Raw genomic sequence first — 23,599 nt, 5'->3', positions numbered from 1 at the left:
CTGTGTTCACTGTATTCAGTGTTCACTTTGTGTTCACTCTGTGTTCACTCTTCTCTGTGTTCAGTGTTCTCTGAGTTCACTGTTCTCTGTGTTCAGTGTTCTCTGTGTTCAGTGCTCTCTGTTTTCAGTGTTCTCTGTGTTCACTGTTTTCTGTGTTTACTGTTTTCTGTGTTCACTGTTCTCTTTGTTCACTATTCTCTGTGTTCACTGTTCTCTCTGTTCACTGTTCTCTGTGTTCACTCTTCTCTTTGTTCAGTGTTGTCTGTTTTCACTGTTCTCTGTGTTCGATGTTCTCTGTGTTCACTGTTCTCTGTGTTAAGTGTTAACTGTTTTGTGTATTCACTGTTCTCTGTGTTCACTATTCTCTGTGTTCAACCGATTTCTGTGTTCACTGTTCTCTGTGTTCACTGTTCTCAGTGTTTACACTGTGTTCACTGTTGTCTGTGTTCACTGTTCTCAGTGTTCACTTTGTGTTCACTTTCTCTGTGTTCACTGTATTCAGTGTTCACTTTGTGTTCACTCTGTGTTCACTCTTCTCTGTGTTCAGTGTTCTCTGAGTTCACTGTTCTCTGTGTTCACTGTTCTCTGTGTTCAGTGCTCTCTGTTTTCAGTGTTCTCTGTGTTCACTGTTTTCTGTGTTTACTGTTTTCTGTGTTCACTGTTCTCTTTGTTCACTATTCTCTGTGTTCACTGTTCTCTGTGTTCACTCTTCTCTTTGTTCAGTGTTGTCTGTTTTCACTGTTCTCTGTGTTCGATGTTCTCTGTGTTCTCTCTTCTCTGTGTTCAGTGTTCTCTGTTTTCAGTGTTCTCTGTGTTCACTGTTCTCTGTGTTACTGTTGTCTGTGTTCACTGTTCTCTGTGTGCACTCTTCTGCGTGTTTACTGTTCTGCGTGTTCACTGTTCTCTGTGTTCAGTGTTGTCTGTGTTCACTGTTCTCAGTGTTCACTCTATGTTCACTTTCTCTGTGTTCACTGTTCTCTGTGTTCACTGTTCTCTGTGTTCAGTGTTGTCTGTTTTCAGTGTTCTCTGTGTTCACTGTTTTCTGTGTTCACTCTGTGTTCACTTTCTCTGTGTTCACTGTAATCAGTGTTCACTCTGTGTTCACCGTCCTTTTTTTACTCTGTTTTCAGTGTTCTCTGGTCACTGTTCTCAGTGTTCACTGTTTTCTGTGTTCACTGTTCTCTTGTTCACTATTCTCTGTGTTCAGTGTTCTCTGTTTTCAGTGTTCTCTGTGTTCACTGTTTTTTGTGTTCACTGTTCTCTGTGTTCACTATTCTCTGTATTCACTGTTCTCATGTTTCACTGTTCTCTCTTTTTACTGTTCTCTCAGTTTAGTGCTCCCGTTGTTCTCCGTTCTCTTTGTTCACTGTTGTCTGTGTTCACTGTTGTCTGTGTTCACTGTTCTCTGTGTTCACTGTTCTCAGTGTTTACTCTGTGTTCTCTGATCTCTGTTTTCTCTCTTCTCAGTGTTCACTGTGTTTACACTTTTTCTGTGTTCACTGTACTCAGTGTTCACTCTGTGTTCACTTTGTGTTCACTCTTTTCAGTGTTCAGTGTTCTCTGAGTTCACTGTTCTCTGTATTCACTGTTCTCTGTGTGCAGTGTTCTCTGTATTATGTGTTCTCTGTATTTACTGTTTTCTGTGTTCATTGTTTTCTGTGTTCACTGTTCTCTTTGTTCACTATTCTCTGTGTTCTGTGTTCTCTTTGTTCACTGTTCTCTGTGTTCACTATTCTCTTTGTTCAGTGTTGTCTGTTTCCACTGTTCTCTGTTTTCGCTGTTCTCTGTGTTCACTGTTCTCTTTGTCAGTGTTCTCTGTTTTCAGTGTTCTCTGTGTTCACTGTTTCCTGTGTTCACTGTTGTCTGTGTTCACTGTTCTCAGTGTTTTCACTGTGTACAGTATTCCCTGTGTTCACTGATCTCAGTGTTCACTCTCTGCTAAATTTCTCTGTGTTCTCTGTACTCAGCGTTCACTCTGTGTTCACCGTACTTTTATTTACTCTGTGTTCACTATTCTCTGTGGTCACTGATCTCTGTGTTCACTGTTCTCTGTGTTCAGTGTTATCTGTTTTCTGTGTTCTCTGTGTTCACTGATTTCGGTGTTCACTGTTTTCTGTGTTCACTGTTCTCTGTGTACACTATTGTCTGTGTTCAACCGATTTCTGTGTTCACTGTTCTCTGTGTTTACTGTTCTCTGTGTTCACTGTTCTCAGTGTTTACACCATGTTCACTGTTCTCTGTGTTCACTCTTCTATGTGTTCTCTGTTTTCAGTGTTCTCTATGTTCACTGTTTTCTGTGGTCACTCTTTTCTGTGTTCACTGTTCTCTGTGTTCACTATTATCTGTGTTCACTGTTTTCTCTGTTCAGTGTTCTCTGTGTTCGATGTTCTCTGTGTTCTCTCTTCTCTGTGTTCAGTGTTCTCTGTTTTCAGTGTTCTCTGTGTTCACTGTTTCCTGTGTTCACTGTTCTCTGTGTTCACTGTTCTCTGTGTTCAGTGTTGTCTGTTTTCAGTGTTCTCTGTATTCACTGTTTTCTGTGTTCACTCTGTGTTCACTTTCTCTGTGTTCACTGTAATCAGTGTTGACTCTGTGTTCACCGTTCTCTTTGTTCACTCTGTGTTCTGTGTTCTCTGTGTTCACTGTTCTCGGTGTTCACTTTGTGTTCACTTTCTCTGTGTTCACTGTACTCAGTGATCACTCTGTGTTCAATCTCTGTTCACTTTCTCTGTGTTCACTGTTCTCTGTGTTCACTGTTCTCTGTATTCAGTGTTCTCTGTTTTCTGTGTTCTCTGTGTTCACTGATTTCGGTGTTCACTGTTTTCTGTGTTCACTGTTCTCTGTGTTCACTATTCTCTGTGTTCAACAGATTTCTGTGTTCACTGTTCTCTGTGTTCACTGTTCTCAGTGTTTACACTGTGTTCAGTGTTCCCTGTGTTCACTGTTCTCGGTGTTCACTTTGTGTTCACTTTCTCTGTGTTCACTGTACTCAGTGATCACTCTGTGTTCAATCTGTGTTCAGTGTTCTCTGTGTTCACTGTTCCCAGTGTTCACTGTTCTCTGTGTTACTGTTCTCTGTGTTCACTGTTCTGCGTGTTTACTGTTCTGCGTGTTCACTGTTCTCTGTGTTCAGTGTTGTCTGTGTTCACTGTTCTCAGTGTTCACTCTATGTTCACTTTCTCTGTGTTCACTGTTCTCTGTGTTCACTGTTCTCTGTGTTCAGTGTTGTCTGTTTTCAGTGTTCTCTGTGTTCACTGTTTTCTGTGTTCACTCTGTGTTCACTTTCTCTGTGTTCACTGTAATCAGTGTTGACTCAGTGTTCACCGTTCTCTTTGTTCACTCTGTGTTCACTGTTCTCGGTGTTCACTGTTCTCAGTGTTCACTTTGTGTTCACTTTCTCTCTGTTCACTGTACTCAGTGATCACTCTGTGTTCAATCTGTGTTCAGTGTTTTCTGAGTTCACTGTTCTCTGTGTTCACTGTTCTCTGTATTCAGTGTTCTCTGTTTTCAGTGTTCTCTGTGTTCACTGTTCTCTGTGTTCACTGTTCCCAGTGTTCACTGTTCTCTGTGTTACTGTTGTCTGTGTTCACTGTTCTCTGTGTTCACTGTTCTGCGTGTTTACTGTTCTGCGTGTTCACTGTTCTCTGTGTTCAGTGTTGTCTGTGTTCACTGTTCTCAGTGTTCACTCTATGTTCACTTTCTCTGTGTTCACTGTTCTCTGTGTTCACTGTTCTCTGTGTTCAGTGTTGTCTGTTTTCAGTGTTCTCTGTGTTCACTTTCTCTGTGTTCACTGTAATCAGTGTTGACTCTGTGTTCACCGTTCTCTTTGTTCACTCTGTGTTCACTGTTCTCTGGGTTCGCTGTTCTCTGTGTTCACTGTTCTCTGAGTTCAGTGTTATCTGTGTTCAGTGTTCTCTGTTTTCAGTGTTCTGTGTGTTCACATTTTTTCTGTGTTCACTGTTTTCTCTGTTCACTGTTCTCTTTGTTCAGTGTTGTCTGTGTTCACTGTTCTCTTTGTTCGCTTTTCTCTGTGTTCAGTGTTCTCTGATACCACTGTTCTTTGCGTTCACTGTTCTCTGTGTTCAGTGTTCTCTGTTTTCAGTGTTCCCTGTGTTCTCTGTTCTCAGTGTTCAGTATTCTCTGTGTTCACTGTAATCAATGTTGACTCTGTGTTCACCGTGCTATTTCTTCACTCTGTGTTCAGTGTTCTCTGTGTTCACTGTTCTCTGTGTTCAGTGTTATCTGTTTTCTGTGTTCTCTGTGTTCACTGGTCTCAGTGTTCACTCTCTGTTACTTTCTCTGTGTTCAGAGTTATCTGTTTTCTGTGTTCTCTGTGTTCTCTGATTTCGGTTTTCACTGTTTTCTGTGTTCACTGTTCTCTGTGTTCACTATTCTCTGTGTTCAACCGATTTCTGTGTTCAGTGTTGTCTGTGTTCACTATTCTCTGTGTTCACTGTTGTCTGTGTTCACTGTTGTCTGTGTTCACCGTTCTCTTTGTTCACTGTGTTTTCACTGTTCTCTGGGTTCACTGTTCTCTGTGTTCAGTGTTCTCTGTTTTCAGTGTTCTCTGTGTTCACTGTTCTCTGTGTTCAGTGTTCTCTGAGTTCACTGTTCTCTGTGTTCAGTGTTCTCTGTTTTCAGTGTTCTCAGTGTTCACTGTTCTCATTGTTCACTTCTTTCTGTGTTCACTGTTCTCTGTGTTCTCTGTTCTCTGTGTTCAGTGTTCCCTGCGTGCTCTGTCCTCTGTGTTCACAGGTCTCTGTGGTCACTGTTTTCTGTGTTCACTGTTCTCAGTGTTCACTATTCTCTGTGTTCACTTTTTTCTGTGTTCAGTGTTCTCTGAGTTCGCTGTTCTCTGTGTTCACTGTTCTCTGTGTTCAGTGTTCTCTGTTTTCCGTGTTCCCTGTGTTCTCTGTTCTCAGTGTTCAGTATTCTCTGTGTTCACTGTAATCAATGTTGACTCTGTGTTCACCGTGCTATTTTTTCACTCTGTGTTCAGTGTTCTCTGTGTTCACTGTTCTCTGTGTTCAGTGTTATCTGTTTTCTGTGTTCTCTGTGTTCTCTGATTTCGGTGTTCAGTGTTTTCTGTGTTCACTGTTCTCTGTGTTCACTTTTCTCTGTGTTCAACCGATTTCTGTGTTCACTGTTCTCTGTGTTCACTGTTCTCAGTGTTTACACTGTGTTCACTGTTCTCTGTGTTCACTGTTCTCAGTGTTCACTTTGTGCTCACTTTCTCCGTGTTCTCTGTACTCAGTGTTCACTCTGTGTACAACGTCCTTTTATTTACTCTGTGTTCACTGTTCTCTGTGGTCACTGTTCTCTGTGGTCACTGTTCTCAGTGTTTTCTCTGTGTCCAGTTTTCTCTGTGTTCACTGGTCACAGTGTTCACTCTCTGTTACTTTCTCTGTGTTCAGTGTTATCAGTTTTCTGTGTTCTCTGTGTTCTCTGATTTCGGTGTTCACTGTTTTCTGTGTTCACTGTTCTCTGTGTTCACTATTCTCTGTGTTCAACCGATTTCTGTGTTCAGTGTTGTCTGTGTTCACTATTCTCTGTGTTCACTGTTGTCTGTGTTCACTGTTGTCTGTGTTCACTGTTCTCTGCGTTCACTGTTCTCAGTGTTCAATCTGTGTTCACCGTTCTCTTTGTTCACTGTGTTTTCACTGTTCTCTGGGTTCACTGTTCTCTGTGTTCAGTGTTCTCTGTTTTCAGTGTTCTCTGTGTTCACTGTTCTCTGTGTTCAGTGTTCTCTGAGTTCACTGTTCTCTGTGTTCAGTGTTCTCTGTTTTCAGTGTTCTGTGTGTTCACATTTTTTCTGTGTTCACTGTTTTCTCTGTTCACTGTTCTCTTTGTTCAGTGTTGTCTGTGTTCACTGTTCTCTTTGTTCGCTTTTCTCTGTGTTCAGTGTTCTCTGATACCACTGTTCTTTGCGTTCACTGTTCTCTGTGTTCAGTGTTCTCTGTTTTCAGTGTTCCCTGTGTTCTCTGTTCTCAGTGTTCAGTATTCTCTGTGTTCACTGTAATCAATGTTGACTCTGTGTTCACCGTGCTATTTTTTCACTCTGTGTTCAGTGTTCTCTGTGTTCACTGTTCTCTGTGTTCAGTGTTATCTGTGTTCACTGTACTCAGTGATCACTCTGTGTTCAATCTGTGTTCAGTGTTCTCTGAGTTCACTGTTCTTTGTGTTCAATGTTCTCTGTATTCAGTTTCTCTGTTTTCAGTGTTCTCTGTGTTCACTGTTCTCTCTTTTCACTGTTGTCTGTGTTCACTGTTTGCTGTGTTCACTGTTCCCAGTGTTCACTGTTCTCTGTGTTACTGTTGTCTGTGTTCACTGTTCTCTGTGTTCACTCTTCTGCGTGTTTACTGTTCTGCGTGTTCACTGTTCTCTGTGTTTACTCTTCTGCGTGTTTACTGTTCTGCGTGTTCACTGTTCTCTGTGTTCACTGTTCTCTGTGTTCAGTGTTGTCTGTTTTCAGTGTTCTCTGTGTTCACTGTTTTCTGTGTTCACTCTGTGTTCACTTTCTCTGTGTTCACTGTAATCAGTGTTGACTCTGTGTTCACCGTTCTCTTTGTTCACTCTGTGTTCACTGTTCTCGGTGTTCACTGTTCTCAGTGTTCACTTTGTGTTCACTTTCTCTCTGTTCACTGTACTCAGTGATCACTCTGTGTTCAATCTGTGTTCAGTGTTTTCTGAGTTCACTGTTCTCTGTGTTCACTGTTCTCTGTATTCAGTGTTCTCTGTTTTCAGTGTTCTCTGTGTTCACTGTTCTCTGTGTTCACTGTTCCCAGTGTTCACTGTTCTCTGTGTAACTGTTGTCTGTGTTCACTGTTCTCTGTGTTCAGTGTTCTGCGTGTTTACTGTTCTGCGTGTTCACTGTTCTCTGTGTTGAGTGTTGTCTGTGTTCACTGTTCTCAGTGTTCATTCTATGTTCACTTTCTCTGTGTTCACTGTTCTCTGTGTTCACTGTTCTCTGTGTTCAGTGTTGTCTGTTTTCAGTGTTCTCTGTGTTCACTGTTTTCTGTGTTCACTCTGTGTTCACTTTCTCTGTGTTCACTGTAATCAGTGTTGACTCTGTGTTCACCATTCTCTTTGTTCACTCTGTGTTCACTGTTCTCAGTGTTCACTTTGTGTTCACTTTCTCTGTGTTCACTGTACTCAGTGATCACTCTGTGTTCAATCTGTGTTCAGTGTTCTCTGAGTTCACTGTTCTTTGTGTTCAATGTTCTCTGTATTCAGTTTCTCTGTTTTCAGTGTTCTCTGTGTTTACTGTTCTCTGTGTTCACTGTTCTCTCTTTAACCTGTTGTCTGTGTTCACTGTTTCCTGTGTTCACTGTTCCCAGTGTTCACTGTTCTCTGTGTTCACTGTTCTGCGTGTTCACTGTTCTGCGTGTTCACTGTTCTCTGTGTTCAGTGTTGTCTGTGTTCACTGTTCTCAGTGTTCACTCTATGTTCACTTTCTCTGTGTTCACTGTACTCAGTGTTCAATCTGTGTTCACCGTTCTCTTTGTTCACTGAGTTTTCACTGTTCTCTGGGTTCGCTGTTCTCTGTGTTCACTGTTCTCTGAGTTCAGTGTTATCTGTGTTTAGTGTTCTCTGTTTTCAGTGTTCTGTGTGTTCACATTTTTTCTGTGTTCACTGTTTTCTCTGTTCACTGTTCTCTTTGTTCAGTGTTGTCTGTGTTCACTGTTCTCTTTGTTCGCTTTTCTCTGTGTTCAGTGTTCTCTGATACCACTGTTCTTTGCGTTCACTGTTCTCTGTGTTCAGTGTTCTCTGTTTTCAGTGTTCCCTGTGTTCTCTCTTCTCAGTGTTCAGTATTCTCTGTGTTCACTGTAATCAATGTTGACTCTGTGTTCACCGTGCTATTTTTTCACTCTGTGTTCAGTGTTCTCTGTGTTCACTGTTCTCTGTGTTCAGTGTTATCTGTTTTCTGTGTTCTCTGTGTTCTCTGATTTCGGTGTTCACTGTTTTCTGTGTTCACTGTTCTCTGTTTTCACTATTCTCTGTGTTCAACCGATTTCTGTGTTCACTGTTCACTGTGTTCACTGTTCTCTGTGTTCACTGTTCTCAGTGTTTACACTGTGTTCACTGTTCTCTGTGTTCACTGTTCTCAGTGTTGACTCTGTGTTCACCGTTCTCTTTGTTCACTCTGTGTTCTGTGTTCTCTCTGTTCACTGTTGTCGGTGTTCACTGTTCTCAGTGTTCACTTTGTGTTCACTTTCTCTGTGTTCACTGTACTCAGTGATCACTCTGTGTTCAATCTGTGTTCACCGTTCTCTTTGTTCACTGTGTTTTCACTGTTCTCTGGGTTCGCTGTTCTCTGTGTTCACTGTTCTCTGAGTTCAGTGTTCTCTGTGTTCAGTGTTCTCTGTTTTCAGTGTTCTGTGTGTTCACATTTTTTCTGTGTTCATTGTTTTCTCTGTTCACTGTTCTCTTTGTTCAGTGTTGTCTGTGTTCACTGTTCTCTTTGTTCGCTTTTCTCTGTGTTCAGTGTTCTCTGATACCACTGTTCTTTGCGTTCACTGTTCTCTGTGTTCAGTGTTCTCTGTTTTCAGTGTTCCCTGTGTAAACTGTTCTCAGTGTTCAGTATTCTCTGTGTTCACTGTAATCAATGTTGACTCTGTGTTCACCGTGCTATTTTTTCACTCTGTGTTCAGTGTTCTCTGTGTTCACTGTTCTCTGTGTTCAGTGTTATCTGTTTTCTGTGTTCTCTGTGTTCTCTGATTTCGGTGTTCACTGTTTTCTGTGTTCACTGTTCTCTGTGTTCACTATTCTCTGTGTTCAACCGATTTCTGTGTTCACTGTTCTCTGTGTTCACTGTTCTCTGTGTTCTCTGTTCTCAGTGTTTACACTGTGTTCACTGTTCTCTGTGTTCACTGTTCTCAGTGTTCACTTTGTGCTCACTTTCTCTGTGTTCTCTGTACTCAGTGTTCACTCTGTGTACAACGTCCTTTTATTTACTCTGTGTTCACTGTTCTCTGTGGTCACTGTTCTCTGTGTTCACTGTTTTCTCTGTGTACAGTTTTCTCTGTGTTAACTGGTCTCAGTGTTCACTCTCTGTTACTTTCTCTGTGTTCAGTGTTATCTGTTTTCTGTGTTCTCTGTGCTCTCTGATTTCGGTGTTCACTGTTTTCTGTGTTCACTGTTCTCTGTGTTCACTATTCTCAGTGTTCAACCGATTTCTGTGTTCAGTGTTGTCTGTGTTCACTATTCTCTGTGTTCACTGTTGTCTGTGTTCACTGTTGTCTGTGTTCACTGTTCTATGCGTTCACTGTTCTCAGTGTTTACTCTGTGTTCACTGATCTCTGTTTTCTCTCTTCTCAGTGTTCACTGTGTGTACACTTTTTCTGTGTTCACTGTACTCAGTGTTCACTCTGTGTTCACTTTGTGTTCACTCTTTTCTGTGTTCAGTGTTCTCTGAGTTCACTGTTCTCTGTATTCACTGTTCTCTGTGTTCAGTGTTCTCTGTATTAAGTGTTCTCTGTGTTTACTGTTTTCTGTGTTCACTGTTTTCTGTGTTCACTGTTCTCTTTGTTCGCTATTCTCTGTGTTCTGTGTTCTCTTTGTTCACTGTTCTCTGTGTTCACTATTCTCTTTGTTCAGTGTTGTCTGTTTCCACTGTTCTCTGTGTCAGTGTTCTCTGTTTTCAGTGTTCTCTGTGTTCACTGTTTCCTGTGTTCACTGTTGTCTGTGTTCACTGTTGTCTGTGTTTTTGTTCTCTGTTTTCAGTGTTCGCTGTGTTCTCTGTTCTCTGTGTTCAGTATTCTCTGTGTTCACTGTTCTGTGTGTTCACTGTTCTCTGTGTTTTGTATTCTCTGTTTTCAGTGATTTCTGTGTTCACTGCTTTCTGTGTTCACTGTTCTCTCTGTTCACTTTCTCTGTGTTCACTGTACTCAGTGATCACTCTGTGTTCAATCTGTGTTCAGTGTTCTCTGAGTTCACTGTTCTCTGTGTTCACTGTTCTCTGTATTCAGTGTTATCTGTTTTCAGTGTTCTCTGTGTTCACTGTTCTCTGTGTTCACTGTTCTCTCTCTTCACTGTTGTCTGTGTTCACTGTTTCCTGTGTTCACTGTTCCCAGTGTTCACTGTTCTCTGTGTTACTGTTGTCTGTGTTCACTGTTCTCTGTGTTCACTGTTCTGCGTGCTCACTGTTCTCTGTGTTCACTATTCTCTGTGTTCAGTGTTGTCTGTGTTCACTGTTCTCAGTGTTCACACTATGTTCACTTTCTCTGTGTTCACTGTACTCAGTGTCCAATCTGTGTTTACCGTTCTCTTTGTTCACTGTGTTTTCACTGTTCTCTGCGTTCACTGTTCTCTGTGTTCACTATTCTCTGAGTTCACTGTCCTCTGTGTTCAGTGTTCTCTGTTTTCAGTGTTCTCTGTGTTCACATTTTTTCTGTGTTCACTGTTTTCTGTGTTCACCGTTCTCTTTGTTCAGTGTTGTCTGTGTTCACTGTTCTCTTTGTTCGCTGTTCTCTGTGTTCAGTGTTCTCTGATACCACTGTTCTTTGTGTTCACTGTTCTCTGTGTTCAGTGTTCTCTGTTTTCAGCGTTCCCTGTGTTCTCTGTTCTCTGTGTTCAGTATTCTCTGTGTTCACTGTAATCAATGTTGACTCTGTGTTCACCGTTCTATTTGTTCACTCTGTGTTCAGTGTTCAGTGTTCTCTGCGTTCACTGTTCTCTGTGTTCAGTGTTCTCTGAGTTCACTGTTCTCTGTGTTCAGTGTTCTCTGTTTTCAGTGTTCTCTGGGTTCACTGTTCTCAGTGTTCACTGTTCTCATTGTTCACTTCTTTCTGTGTTCACTGTTCTCTGTGTTCTCTGTTCTCTGTGTTCAGTATTCTCTGTGTTCACTGTAATCAATGTTGACTCTGTGTTCACAGTTCTATTTTTTCACTCTGTGTTCAATGTTCTCCGCGTTCACTGTTCTCTGTGTTCAGTGTTCTCTGAGTTCACTGTTCTCTGTGTTCAGTGTTCTCTGTTTTCAGTGTTCTCTGGGTTCACTGTTCTCAGTGTTCACTGTTCTCATTGTTCACTTCTTTCTGTGTTCACTGTTCTCTGTGTTCTCTGTTCTCTGTGTTCAGTGTTCCCTGCGTGCTCTGTCCTCTGTGTTCACAGGTCTCACTGTTCAGTGTTGTCTGTGTTCACTGTTCTCTGTGTTCACTCTTCTCTGTATTCTCTGTTTTCAGTGTCCTCTATGTTCACTGTTTTCTGTTGTCACTGTTTTCTGTGTTCACTGTTCTCTGTGTTCACTATTCTCTGTGTTCACTGTTTTCTGTGTTCAGTGTTCTCTGAGTTCGCTGTTCTCTGTGTTCACTGTTCTCGGTGTCAGTGTTCTCTGTTTTCAGTGTTCTCTGTGTTCACTGTTTCCTGTGTTCACTGTTGTCTGTGTTCACTGTTGTCTGTGTTTTTGTTCTCTGTGTTCAGTGTTCGCTGTGTTCTCTGTGTTCACTGATCTCTGTGTTCAGTATTCTCTGTGTTCACTGTTTTGTGTGTTCACTGTTCTCTGTGTTCTGTATTCTCTGTTTTCAGTGTTTTCTGTGTTCACTGCTTTCTGTGTTCACTGTTCTCTCTGTTCACTATTCTCTGAGTTCACTGTTTTCTGTATTCACTGTTCTCTGTGTTCACAGTTCTCAGTGTTTTCACTGTGTACAGTGTTCTCTGTGTTCATTGGTCTCAGTGTTCACTCTCTGTTCACTTTCTCTGTGTTCTCTGAACTCAGCGTTCACTCTGTGTTCTCCGTCCTTTTATTTACTCTGTATTCACTGTTCTCTGTGGTCACTGTTCTCTGTGTTCACTGTTCTCTGTGTTCAGTGTTATCTGTTTTCTGTGTTCTCTGTGTTCACTTATTTCGGTGTTCGCTGTTTTCTGTGTTCACTGTTCTCTGTGTTCACTATTCTCTGTTCAACCGATTTCTGTGTTCACTGTTCTCTGTGTTCACTGTTCTCTGTGTTCACTGTTCTCAGTGTTTACACTGTGTTCACTGTTCCCTGGGTTCACTGTTCTCAGTGTTCACTTTGTGTTCACTTTCTCTGTGTTCACTGTACTCAGTGTTCACTTTGTGTTCACTCTGTGTTCAGTGTTCTCAGAGTTCACTGTTCTCTATGTTCACTTTTCTCTGTGTTCGGTGTTCTCTATTTTCAGTGTTCTCTGTGTTCACTGTTTTCTGTGTTCACTGTTCTCTGTGTTCAATGTTCTCTGTGTTCAGTGTTGTCTGTTTTCAGTGTTCTCTGTGTTCACTGTTTTCTGTGTTCACTCTGTGTTCACTTTCTCTGTCTTCACTGTAATCAGTGTTGACTCTGTGTTTACCGTTCTCTTTGTTCACTCTGTGTTCACAGTTCTCGGTGTTCACTGTTCTCAGTGTTCACTTTGTGTTCACTTTCTCTGTGGTCACTGTAGTCAGTGATCACTCTGTGTTCAATGTGTGTTCAGTGTTCTCTGAGTTCACTGTTCTCTGTGTTCACTATTCTCTGTATTCACTGTTCTCATGGTTCACTGTTCTCTCTTTTCACTGTTCTCTCAGTTTAGTGCTCCCGTTGTTCTCCGTTCTATTTGTTCACTGTTGTCTGTGTTCACTGTTGTCTGTGTTCACTGTTCTCTGTGTTCACTGTTCTCAGTGTTTACTCTGTGTTCACTGATCTCTGTTTTCTCTCTTCTCAGTGTTCACTGCGTGTTCATTGTTCTGCATGTTCACTGTTCTCTGTGTTCAGTGTTGTCTGTGTTCTCTGTTCTCAGTGTTCACTCTATGTTCACTTTCTCTGTGTTCACTGTACTCAGTGTTCAATCTGTGTTCACCGTTCTCTTTGTTCACTGTGTTTTCACTGTTCTCTGTGTTCAGTGTTCTCTGTGTTCAGTGTTCTCTCTTTTCAGTGTTCTCTGTGTTCACATTTTGTCTGTGTTCACTGTTTTCTGTGTTCACTGTTCTCTTTGTTCAGTGTTGTCTGTGTTCACTGTTCTCTTTGTTCGCTGTTCTCTGTGTTCAGACTTCTCTGATACCACTGTTCTTTGTGTTCACTGTTCTCTGTGTTCAGTGTTCTCTGTTTTCAGTGTTCCCTGTGTTCTCTGTTCTCTGTGTTCAGTATTCTCTGCGTTCACTGTAATCAATGTTGTCTCTGTGTTCACTCTATTTTTTCACTCTGTGTTCAGTGCTCTCTGTGTTCACTGTTCTCTGTGTTCAGTGTTATCTGTTTTCTGTATTCTCTGTGTTCACTGATTTCTGTGTTCACTGTTCTCTGTGTTCACTGTTCTCAGTGTTTACACTGTGTTCACTGTTCTCTGTGTTCACTGTTCTCAGTGTTCACTTTGTGTTCACTTTCTCTGTGTTCACTGTATTCAGTGTTCACTTTGTGTTCACTCTGTGTTCACTCTTCTCTGTGTTCAGTGTTCTCTGAGTTCACTGTTCTCTGTGTTCACTGTTCTCTGTGTTCAGTGTTCTCTGTTTTCAGTGTTCTCTGTTTTCAGTGTTCTCTGTGTTCACTGTTTTCTGTGTTCACTGTTCTCTTTGTTCACTCTTCTCTGTGTTCACTGTTCTCTCTGTTCACTGTTCTCTGTGTTCACTCTTCTCTTTGTTCAGTGTTGTCTGTTTTCACTGTTCTCTGTGTTCGATGTTCTCTGTGTTCACTGTTCTCTGTGTTCAGTGTTCTCTGTTTTCAGTGTTCTCTGTGTTCACTGTTTGCTGTGTTCACTGTTGTCTGTGTTCACTGTTGTCTGTGTTTTTGTTCTCTGTGTTCAGTGTTCGCTGTGTTCTCTGTTCTCTGTGTTCACTGTTCTCTGTGTTCAGTATTCTCTGTGTGCACTGTTCTGTGTGTTCACTTTTCTCTGTGTTCTGTGTTCTCTGTTTTCACTGTTCTCTGTGTTCACTATTCTCTGTGTTCACTGTTCTCAGTGTTTTCTCTGTGTACAGTGTTCTCTGTGTTCACTGGTCTCAGTGTTCACTCTCTGTTCACTTTCTCTGTGTTCTCTGTACTCAGTGTTCACTCTGTGATCACCTTCCTTTAATTTACTCTGTATTCACCGTTGTCTGTGGTCACTGTTCTCTGTGTTCACTGTTCTCTGTGTTCAGTGTTATCTGTTTTCAGTCTTCTCTGTTCACTGATTTTGGTGTTTTCTGTGTTCACTATTCTCTGTGATCACAGATTTCTGTGTTCACTGTTCTCTGTGTTCACTGTTCTCAGTGTTTACACTGTGTTCACTGTTCTCTGTGTTCATTGTTCTCAGTGTTCACTTTTGTTCACTTTCTCTGTGTTCACTGTACTCAGTGTTCTCTTTGTGTTCACTCTGTGTTCAGTGTTCTCTGAGTTCACTGTTCTCTGTGTTCACTTTTCTCTGTGTTCAGTGTTCTCTGTTTTCAGTGTTCTCTGTGTTCACTGTTCTCTGTGTTCAGTGTTCTCTAGTTTCAGTGTTGTCTGTTTTCAGTGTTCTCCGTGTTCACTATTCTCTGTGTTCACAGTTTTCTGTATTAACTGTTCTCTGTGTTCACTGTTCTCTGTTTTCACTGTTCTCAGTGTTTTCTCTGTGTACAGTGTCTTCTGTGTTCACTGGTCTTAGTGTTCACTCTCTGTTCACTTTCTCTGTGTTCACTGTACTCAGTGTTCACTCTGTGTTCACCGTCCTTTTTTTACGCTGTGTTCAGTGTTCCCTGTGTTCACTGTTCTCTGTTTTCACTGTTCTCTGGGTCACTGTTCTCAGTGTTCACTGTTTTCTGTGTTCACTGTTCTCTGGTTCACTATTCTCTGTGTTTACTGTTTTCTGTGTTCACTCTTCTCCGTGTGCAGTGTTCTCTGTTTTCAGGGTGCTCTGAGTTCATTGTTTTTTGTGTTCACTGTTCTCTGTGTTCACTATTCTCTGTATTCACTGTTCTCATTGTTCAGTGCTCCCTGTGTTCTCCGTTCTCTGTGTTCACTGTTCTCTGTGTTCAGTATTCTCTGTGTTCACTGTTCTGTGTGTTCACTGTTCTCTATGTTCTGTGTTCTCTGTTTTCAGTGTTTTCTGTGTTCACTGCTTTCTGTTTTCACTCTTCGCTGTGTTCACTATTCTCTGTGTTCACTGTTTTCTGTATTCACTGTTCTCTGTGTTCACTGTTCTCTGTGTTCACTGTTCTCAGTGTTTACTCTGCGTACAGTGTTCTCTGTGTTCACTGGTCTCAGTGTTCACTCTCTGTTCACTTTCTCTGTGTTCACTGTACTCAGTGTTCACTGTTCTCTTTGTTCACTATTCTCTGTGTTCTGTGTTCTCTTTGTTCACTGTTCTTTGTGTTCACTATTCTCTTTGTTCAGTGTTGTCTGTTTCCACTGTTCTCTGTGTTCGCTGTTCTCTGGGTTCACTCTTCTCTGTGTCAGTGTTCTCTGTTTTCAGTGTTCTCTGTGTTCACTGTTTCCTGTGTTCACTGTTGTCTGTGTTCACTGTTGTCTGTGTTTTTGTTCTCTGTTTTCAGTGTTCGCTGTGTTCTCTGTTCTCTGTGTTCAGTATTCTCTGTGTTCACTGTTCTGTGTGTTCACTGTTCTCTGTGTTCTGTATTCTCTGTTTTCAGTGTTTTCTGTGTTCACTGCTTTCTGTGTTCACTGTTCTCTCTGTTCACTATTCTCTGTGTTCACTGTTTTCTGTATTCACTGTTCTCAGTGTTTTCTCTGTGTACAGTATTCTCTGTGTTCACTGGTCTCAGTGTTCACTCTCTGCTCACTTTCTCTGTGTTCTCTGTACTCAGCGTTCACTCTGTGTTCACCGTCCTTTTATTTACTCTGTGTTCACTATTCTCTGTGGTCACTGTTCTCTGTGTTCACTGTTCTCTGTGTTCAGTGTTATCTGTTTTCTGTGTTCTCTGCGTTCACTGATTTCGGTGTTCACTGTTTTCTGTGTTCACTGTTCTCTGTGTTCACTATTCTCTGTGTTCAACCGATTTCTGTGTTCACTGTTCTCTGTGTTCACTGTTCTCTGTGTTCACTGTTCTCAGTGTTTACACCATGTTCACTGTTCTCTGTGTTCACTGTTCTCTGTGTTCACTTTGTGTTCACTTTCTCTGTGTTCACTGTACTCAGTGTTCACTTTGTGTTCACTCTGTGTTCAGTGTTCTCAGAGTTCACTGTTCTCCATGTTCTTTTCTCTGTGTTCAGTGTTCTCTGTTTTCAGTGTTCTCTGTGTTCACTGTTTTCTGTGTTCACTGTTCTCTGTGTTCACTGTTCTCTGTGTTCAGTGTTGTCTGTTTTCAGTGTTCTCGGTATTCACTGTTTTCTGTGTTCACTCTGTGTTCACTTTCTCTGTGTTCACTGTAATCAGTGTTGACTCTGTGTTCGCCGTTCTCTTTGTTCACTCAGTGTTCTGTGTTCTCTGTGTTCACTGTTCTCGGTGTTCACTGTTCTCAGTGTTCACTTTGTGTTCACTTTCTTTGTGTTCACTGTTCTCTCTGTTCACTATTCTCTGTGTTCACTGTTTTCTGTATTCACTGTTCTCAGTGTTTTCTCTGTGTACAGTATTCTCTGTGTTCACTGGTCTCAGTGTTCACTCTCTACTCACTTTCTCTGTGTTCTCTGTACTCAGCGTTCACTCTGTGTTCACCGTCCTTTTATTTACTCTGTGTTCACTATTCTCTGTGGTCACTGTTCTCTGTGTTCACTGTTCTCTGTGTTCAGTGTTATCTGTTTTCTGTGTTCTCTGTGTTCACTGATTTCGGTGTTCACTGTTTTCTGTGTTCACTGTTCTCTGTGTTCACTATTCTCTGTGTTCAACCGATTTCTGTGTTCACTGTTCTCTGTGTTCACTGTTCTCTGTGTTCACTGTTCTCAGTGTTTACACCATGTTCACTGTTCTCTGTGTTCACTGTTCTCTGTGTTCACTTTGCGTTCACTTTCTCTGTGTTCACTGTACTCAGTGTTCACTTTGTGTTCACTCTGTGTTCAGTGTTCTCAGAGTTCACTGTTCTCCATGTTCACTTTTCTCTGTGTTCAGTGTTCTCTGTTTTCAGTGTTCTCTGTGTTCACTGTTTTCTGTGTTCACTGTTCTCTGTGTTCACTGTTCTCTGTGTTCAGTGTTGTCTGTTTTCAGTGTTCTCTGTATTCACTGTTTTCTGTGTTCACTCTGTGTTCACTTTCTCTGTGTTCACTGTAATCAGTGTTGACTCTGTGTTCGCCGTTCTCTTTGTTCACTCAGTGTTCTGTGTTCTCTGTGTTCACTGTTCTCGGTGTTCACTGTTCTCAGTGTTCACTTTGTGTTCACTTTCTCTGTGTTCACTGTACTCAGTGTTCACTCTGTGTTCAATCTGTGTTCAGTGTTCTCTGTGTTCACTGTTCTCTGTATTCAGTGTTCTCTGTTTTCAGTGTTCTCTGTGTTCACTGTTCTCTGTGTTCACTGTTCTCTCTTTTCACTCTTGTCTGTGTTCACTGTTCTCTGTGTTCACTGTTCCGTGTGTTCTCTGTTCTCTGTGTTACTGTTGTCTGTGTTCACTGTTCTGCATGTTCACTGTTCTCTGAGTTCACTATTCTCTGTGTTCAGTGTTGTCTGTGTTCACTGTTCTCAGTGTTCACTCTATGTTCACTTTCTCTGTGTTCACTGTACTCAGTGTTCAATCTGTGTTCAGCGTTCTCTTTGTTCACTGTGTTTTCAGTGTTCTCTGGGTTCACTGTTCTCTGTGTTCACTGTTCTCTGAGTTCACTGTTCTCTGTGTTCAGTGTTCTCTGTGTTCACATTTTTTCTGTTTTCACTGTTTTCTGTGTTCACTGTTCTCTTTGTTCAGTGTTGTCTGTGTTCACTGTTCTCTTTGTTCGCTGTTCTCTGTGTTCAGTGTTCTCTGATACCACTGTTCTTTCTGTTCACTGTTCACTGTGTTCAGTGTTCTCTGTTTTCAGTGTTCCCTGTGCTCTCTGTTCTCTGTGTTCAGTATTCTCTGTGTTTACTGTTCTGTGTGTTCACTGTTCTCTGTGTTCTGTGTTCTCTGTTTTCAGTGTTTTCTGAGTTCACTGCTTTCTGTGTTCACTGTTCTCCGTGTTCACTATTCTCTGTGTTCACTGTTTTCTGTATTCACTATTCTCTGTGTTCACTGTTCTCTGTATTCACTGTTCTCAGTGTTTTCTCTGTGTACAGTTTTCTTTGTGTTCACTGGTCTCAGTGTTCACTCTCTGTTACTTTCTCTGTGTTCACTGTACTCAGTGTTCACTCTGTGTTCACCGTCCTTTTTTTCTCTGTGTTCACTCTTTTCTGTGTTCACTGTTCTCTTGTTCAATATTCTCTGTGTTCACTGTCTCTGTGTTCACTGTTCTCTCTTTTCACTGCTTTCTGTGTTCACTGTTCTCTGTGTTCACTGTTCCCTGTGTTCTCTGTTATCTGTGTTACTGTTGTCTGTGTTCACTGTTCTCTGTGTTCACTGTTCTCAGTGTTCACTTTGTGTTCACTTTCTCTGTGTTCACTGTACTCAGTGTTCACTTTGTGTTCACTCTATGTTCAGTGTTCTCTGAGTTCACTGTTCTCTGAGTTCACTTTTCTCTGTGTTCAGTGTTGTCTGTTTTCAGTGTTCTCTGTCTTCACTGTTTTCTGTGTTCACTCTGTGTTCACTTTCTCTGTGTTCACTGTAATCAGTGTTGACTCTGTGTTCACCGTTCTCTTTGTTCACTCTGTGTTCTGTGTTCTCTGTGTACACTGTTCTCGGTGTTCACTGTTCTCACTGTTCACCTTGTGTTCACTTTCTCTGTGTTCACTGTACTCAGTGTTCACTCTGTGTTCAATCTGTGTTCAGTGTTCTCTGAGTTCACTGTTCTCTGTGTTCACTGTTCTCTGTTTTCAGTGTTCTCTGTGTTCACGTTTTCTGTGTTCACTGTTTTCTGTGTTCACTGTTCTCTGTTTTCAGTGTTCTCTGTGTTCACTGTTCTCTGTGTTCACTGTTCTCTCTTTTCACTTTTGTCTGTGTTCACTGTTCCGTGTGTTCTTTCTTCTCTGTGTTACTGTTGTCTGTGTTCACTGTTCTGCGTGTTCACTGTTCTCTGAGTTCACTATTCTCTGTGTTCAGTGTTGTCTGTGTTCACTGTTCTCAGTGTTCACTCTATGTTCACTTTCTCTGTGTTCACTGTACTCAGTGTTCAATCTGTGTTCACCGTTCTCTTTGTTCACTGTGTTTTCACTGTTCTCTGTGTTCACTGTTCTCTGTGTTCACTGTTCTCTGAGTTCACTGTTCTCTGTGTTCAGTGTTCTCTGTTTTCAGTGTTCTCTGTGTTCACATTTTTTCTGTGTTCACTGTTTTCTATGTTCACTGTTCTCAGTGTTCACTCTTTTCTGTGTTCACTGTTCTCTTGTTCACTATTCTCTGTGTTCACTGTTCTCTGTGTTCAGTGTTCTCTGTGTTCTCTGTTCTCTGTGTGCACTGTTCTCTGTGTTCAGTATTCTCTGTGTTCACTTTTCTGTGTGTTCACTGTTCTCTGTGTTCAATGTTCTCTGTGTTCAGTGTTCTCTGTGTTCTCTGTTCTCTGTGTGCACTGTTCTCTGTGTTCAGTATTCTCTGTGTTCACTTTTCTGTGTGTTCACTGTTCTCTGTGTTCAGTGTTGTCTGTTTTCAGTGTTCTCTGTGTTCACTGTTTTCTGTGTTCACTCTGTGTTCACTTTCTCTGTCTTCACTGTAATCAGTGTTGACTCTGTGTTTACCGTTCTCTTTGTTCACTCTGTGTTCACAGTTCTCGGTGTTCACTGTTCTCAGTGTTCACTTTGTGTTCACTTTCTCTGTGGTCACTGTAGTCAGTGATCACTCTGTGTTCAATGTGTGTTCAGTGTTCTCTGAGTTCACTGTTCTCTGTGTTCACTATTCTCTGTATTCACTGTTCTCATGGTTCACTGTTCTCTCTTTTCACTGTTCTCTCAGTTTAGTGCTCCCGTTGTTCTCCGTTCTATTTGTTCACTGTTGTCTGTGTTCACTGTTGTCTGTGTTCACTGTTCTCTGTGTTCACTGTTCTCAGTGTTTACTCTGTGTTTACTGATCTCTGTTTTCTCTCTTCTCAGTGTTCACTGCGTGTTCATTGTTCTGCATGTTCACTGTTCTCTGTGTTCAGTGTTGTCTGTGTTCTCTGTTCTCAGTGTTCACTCTATGTTCACTTTCTCTGTGTTCACTGTACTCAGTGTTCAATCTGTGTTCACCGTTCTCTTTGTTCACTGTGTTTTCACTGTTCTCTGTGTTCAGTGTTCTCTGTGTTCAGTGTTCTCTCTTTTCAGTGTTCTCTGTGTTCACATTTTGTCTGTGTTCACTGTTTTCTGTGTTCACTGTTCTCTTTGTTCAGTGTTGTCTGTGTTCACTGTTCTCTTTGTTCGCTGTTCTCTGTGTTCAGACTTCTCTGATACCACTGTTCTTTGTGTTCACTGTTCTCTGTGTTCAGTGTTCTCTGTTTTCAGTGTTCCCTGTGTTCTCTGTTCTCTGTGTTCAGTATTCTCTGTGTTCACTGTAATCAATGTTGACTCTGTGTTCACCGTGCTATTTTTTCACTCTGTGTTCAGTGCTCTCTGTGTTCACTGTTCTCTGTGTTCAGTGTTATCTGTTTTCTGTATTCTCTGTGTTCACTGATTTCTGTGTTCACTGTTCTCTGTGTTCACTGTTCTCAGTGTTTACACTGTGTTCACTGTTCTCTGTGTTCACTGTTCTCAGTGTTCACTTTGTGTTCACTTTCTCTGTGTTCACTGTATTCAGTGTTCACTTTGTGTTCACTCTGTGTTCACTCTTCTCTGTGTTCAGTGTTCTCTGAGTTCACTGTTCTCTGTGTTCACTGTTCTCTGTGTTCAGTGTTCTCTGTTTTCAGTGTTCTCTGTTTTCAGTGTTCTCTGTGTTCACTGTTTTCTGTGTTCACTGTTCTCTTTGTTCACTCTTCTCTGTGTTCACTGTTCTCTCTGTTCACTGTTCTCTGTGTTCACTCTTCTCTTTGTTCAGTGTTGTCTGTTTTCACTGTTCTCTGTGTTCGATGTTCTCTGTGTTCACTGTTCTCTGTGTTCAGTGTTCTCTGTTTTCAGTGTTCTCTGTGTTCACTGTTTGCTGTGTTCACTGTTGTCTGTGTTCACTGTTGTCTGTGTTTTTGTTCTCTGTGTTCAGTGTTCGCTGTGTTCTCTGTTCTCTGTGTTCACTGTTCTCTGTGTTCAGTATTCTCTGTGTGCACTGTTCTGTGTGTTCACTTTTCTCTGTGTTCTGTGTTCTCTGTTTTCACTGTTCTCTGTGTTCACTATTCTCTGTGTTCACTGTTCTCAGTGTTTTCTCTGTGTACAGTGTTCTCTGTGTTCACTGGTCTCAGTGTTCACTCTCTGTTCACTTTCTCTGTGTTCTCTGTACTCAGTGTTCACTCTGTGATCACCTTCCTTTAATTTACTCTGTATTCACTGTTGTCTGTGGTCACTGTTCTCTGTGTTCACTGTTCTCTGTGTTCGGTGTTATCTGTTTTCAGTCTTCTCTGTTCACTGATTTTGGTGTTTTCTGTGTTCACTATTCTCTGTGATCACAGATTTCTGTGTTCACTGTTCTCTGTGTTCACTGTTCTCAGTGTTTACACTGTGTTCACTGTTCTCTGTGTTCATTGTTCTCAGTGTTCACTTTTGTTCACTTTCTCTGTGTTCACTGTACTCAGTGTTCTCTTTGTGTTCACTCTGTGTTCAGTGTTCTCTGAGTTCACTGTTCTCTGTGTTCACTTTTCTCTGTGTTCAGTGTTCTCTGTTTTCAGTGTTCTCTGTTCACTGATTTTGGTGTTTTCTGTGCTCACTATTCTCTGTGATCACAGATTTCTGTGTTCACTGTTCTCTGTGTTCACTGTTCTCAGTGTTTACACTGTGTTCACTGTTCTCTATGTTCATTGTTCTCAGTGTTCACTTTTGTTCACTTTCTCTGTGTTCACTGTACTCAGTGTTCTCTTTGTGTTCACTCTGTGTTCAGTGTTCTCTGAGTTCACTGTTCTCTGTGTTCACTTTTCTCTGTGTTCAGTGTTCTCTGTTTTCAGTGTTCTCTGTGTTCACTGTTCTCTGTGTTCAGTGTTCTCTAGTTTCAGTGTTGTCTGTTTTCAGTGTTCTCCGTGTTCACTATTCTCTGTGTTCACAGTTTTCTGTATTAACTGTTCTCTGTGTTCACTGTTCTCTGTTTTCACTGTTCTCAGTGTTTTCTCTGTGTACAGTGTCTTCTGTGTTCACTGGTCTTAGTGTTCACTCTCTGTTCACTTTCTCTGTGTTCACTGTACTCAGTGTTCACTCTGTGTTCACCGTCCTTTTTTTACGCTGTGTTCAGTGTTCCCTGTGTTCACTGTTCTCTGTTTTCACTGTTCTCTGGGTCACTGTTCTCAGTGTTCACTGTTTTCTGTGTTCACTGTTCTCTGGTTCACTATTCTCTGTGTTTACTGTTTTCTGTGTTCACTCTTCTCCGTGTGCAGTGTTCTCTGTTTTCAGGGTGCTCTGAGTTCATTGTTTTTTGTGTTCACTGTTCTCTGTGTTCACTATTCTCTGTATTCACTGTTCTCATTGTTCAGTGCTCCCTGTGTTCTCCGTTCTCTGTGTTCACTGTTCTCTGTGTTCAGTATTCTCTGTGTTCACTGTTCTGTGTGTTCACTGTTCTCTATGTTCTGTGTTCTCTGTTTTCAGTGTTTTCTGTGTTCACTGCTTTCTGTTTTCACTCTTCGCTGTGTTCACTATTCTCTGTGTTCACTGTTTTCTGTATTCACTGTTCTCTGTGTTCACTGTTCTCTGTGTTCACTGTTCTCAGTGTTTACTCTGCGTACAGTGTTCTCTGTGTTCACTGGTCTCAGTGTTCACTCTCTGTTCACTTTCTCTGTGTTCACTGTACTCAGTGTTCACTGTTCTCTTTGTTCACTATTCTCTGTGTTCTGTGTTCTCTTTGTTCACTGTTCTCTGTGTTCACTATTCTCTTTGTTCAGTGTTGTCTGTTTCCACTGTTCTCTGTGTTCGCTGTTCTCTGGGTTCACTCTTCTCTGTGTCAGTGTTCTCTGTTTTCAGTGTTCTCTGTGTTCACTGTTTCCTGTGTTCACTGTTGTCTGTGTTCACTGTTGTCTGTGTTTTTGTTCTCTGTTTTCAGTGTTCGCTGTGTTCTCTGTTCTCTGTGTTCAGTATTCTCTGTGTTCACTGTTCTGTGTGTTCACTGTTCTCTGTGTTCTGTATTCTCTGTTTTCATTGTTTTCTGTGTTCACTGCTTTCTGTGTTCACTGTTCTCTCTGTTCACTATTCTCTGTGTTCACTGTTTTCTGTATTCACTGTTCTCAGTGTTTTCTCTGTGTACAGTATTCTCTGTGTTCACTGGTCTCAGTGTTCACTCTCTGCTCACTTTCTCTGTGTTCTCTGTACTCAGCGTTCACTCTGTGTTCACCGTCCTTTTATTTACTCTGTGTTCACTATTCTCTGTGGTCACTGTTCTCTGTGTTCACTGTTCTCTGTGTTCAGTGTTATCTGTTTTCTGTGTTCTCTGCGTTCACTGATTTCGGTGTTCACTGTTTTCTGTGTTCACTGTTCTCTGTGTTCACTATTCTCTGTGTTCAACCGATTTCTGTGTTCACTGTTCTCTGTGTTCACTGTTCTCTGTGTTCACTGTTCTCAGTGTTTACACCATGTTCACTGTTCTCTGTGTTCACTGTTCTCTGTGTTCACTTTGTGTTCACTTTCTCTGTGTTCA

This window comes from Chiloscyllium plagiosum, unplaced genomic scaffold (assembly GCF_037043375.1).
Source record: "Chiloscyllium plagiosum isolate Xiang-an unplaced genomic scaffold, Cpla_swu_hap1 HiC_scaffold_31, whole genome shotgun sequence".
Classification (NCBI taxonomy): Eukaryota; Metazoa; Chordata; class Chondrichthyes; order Orectolobiformes; family Hemiscylliidae; genus Chiloscyllium; species Chiloscyllium plagiosum.
Note: the sequence above shows the minus strand (reverse complement) of the source record.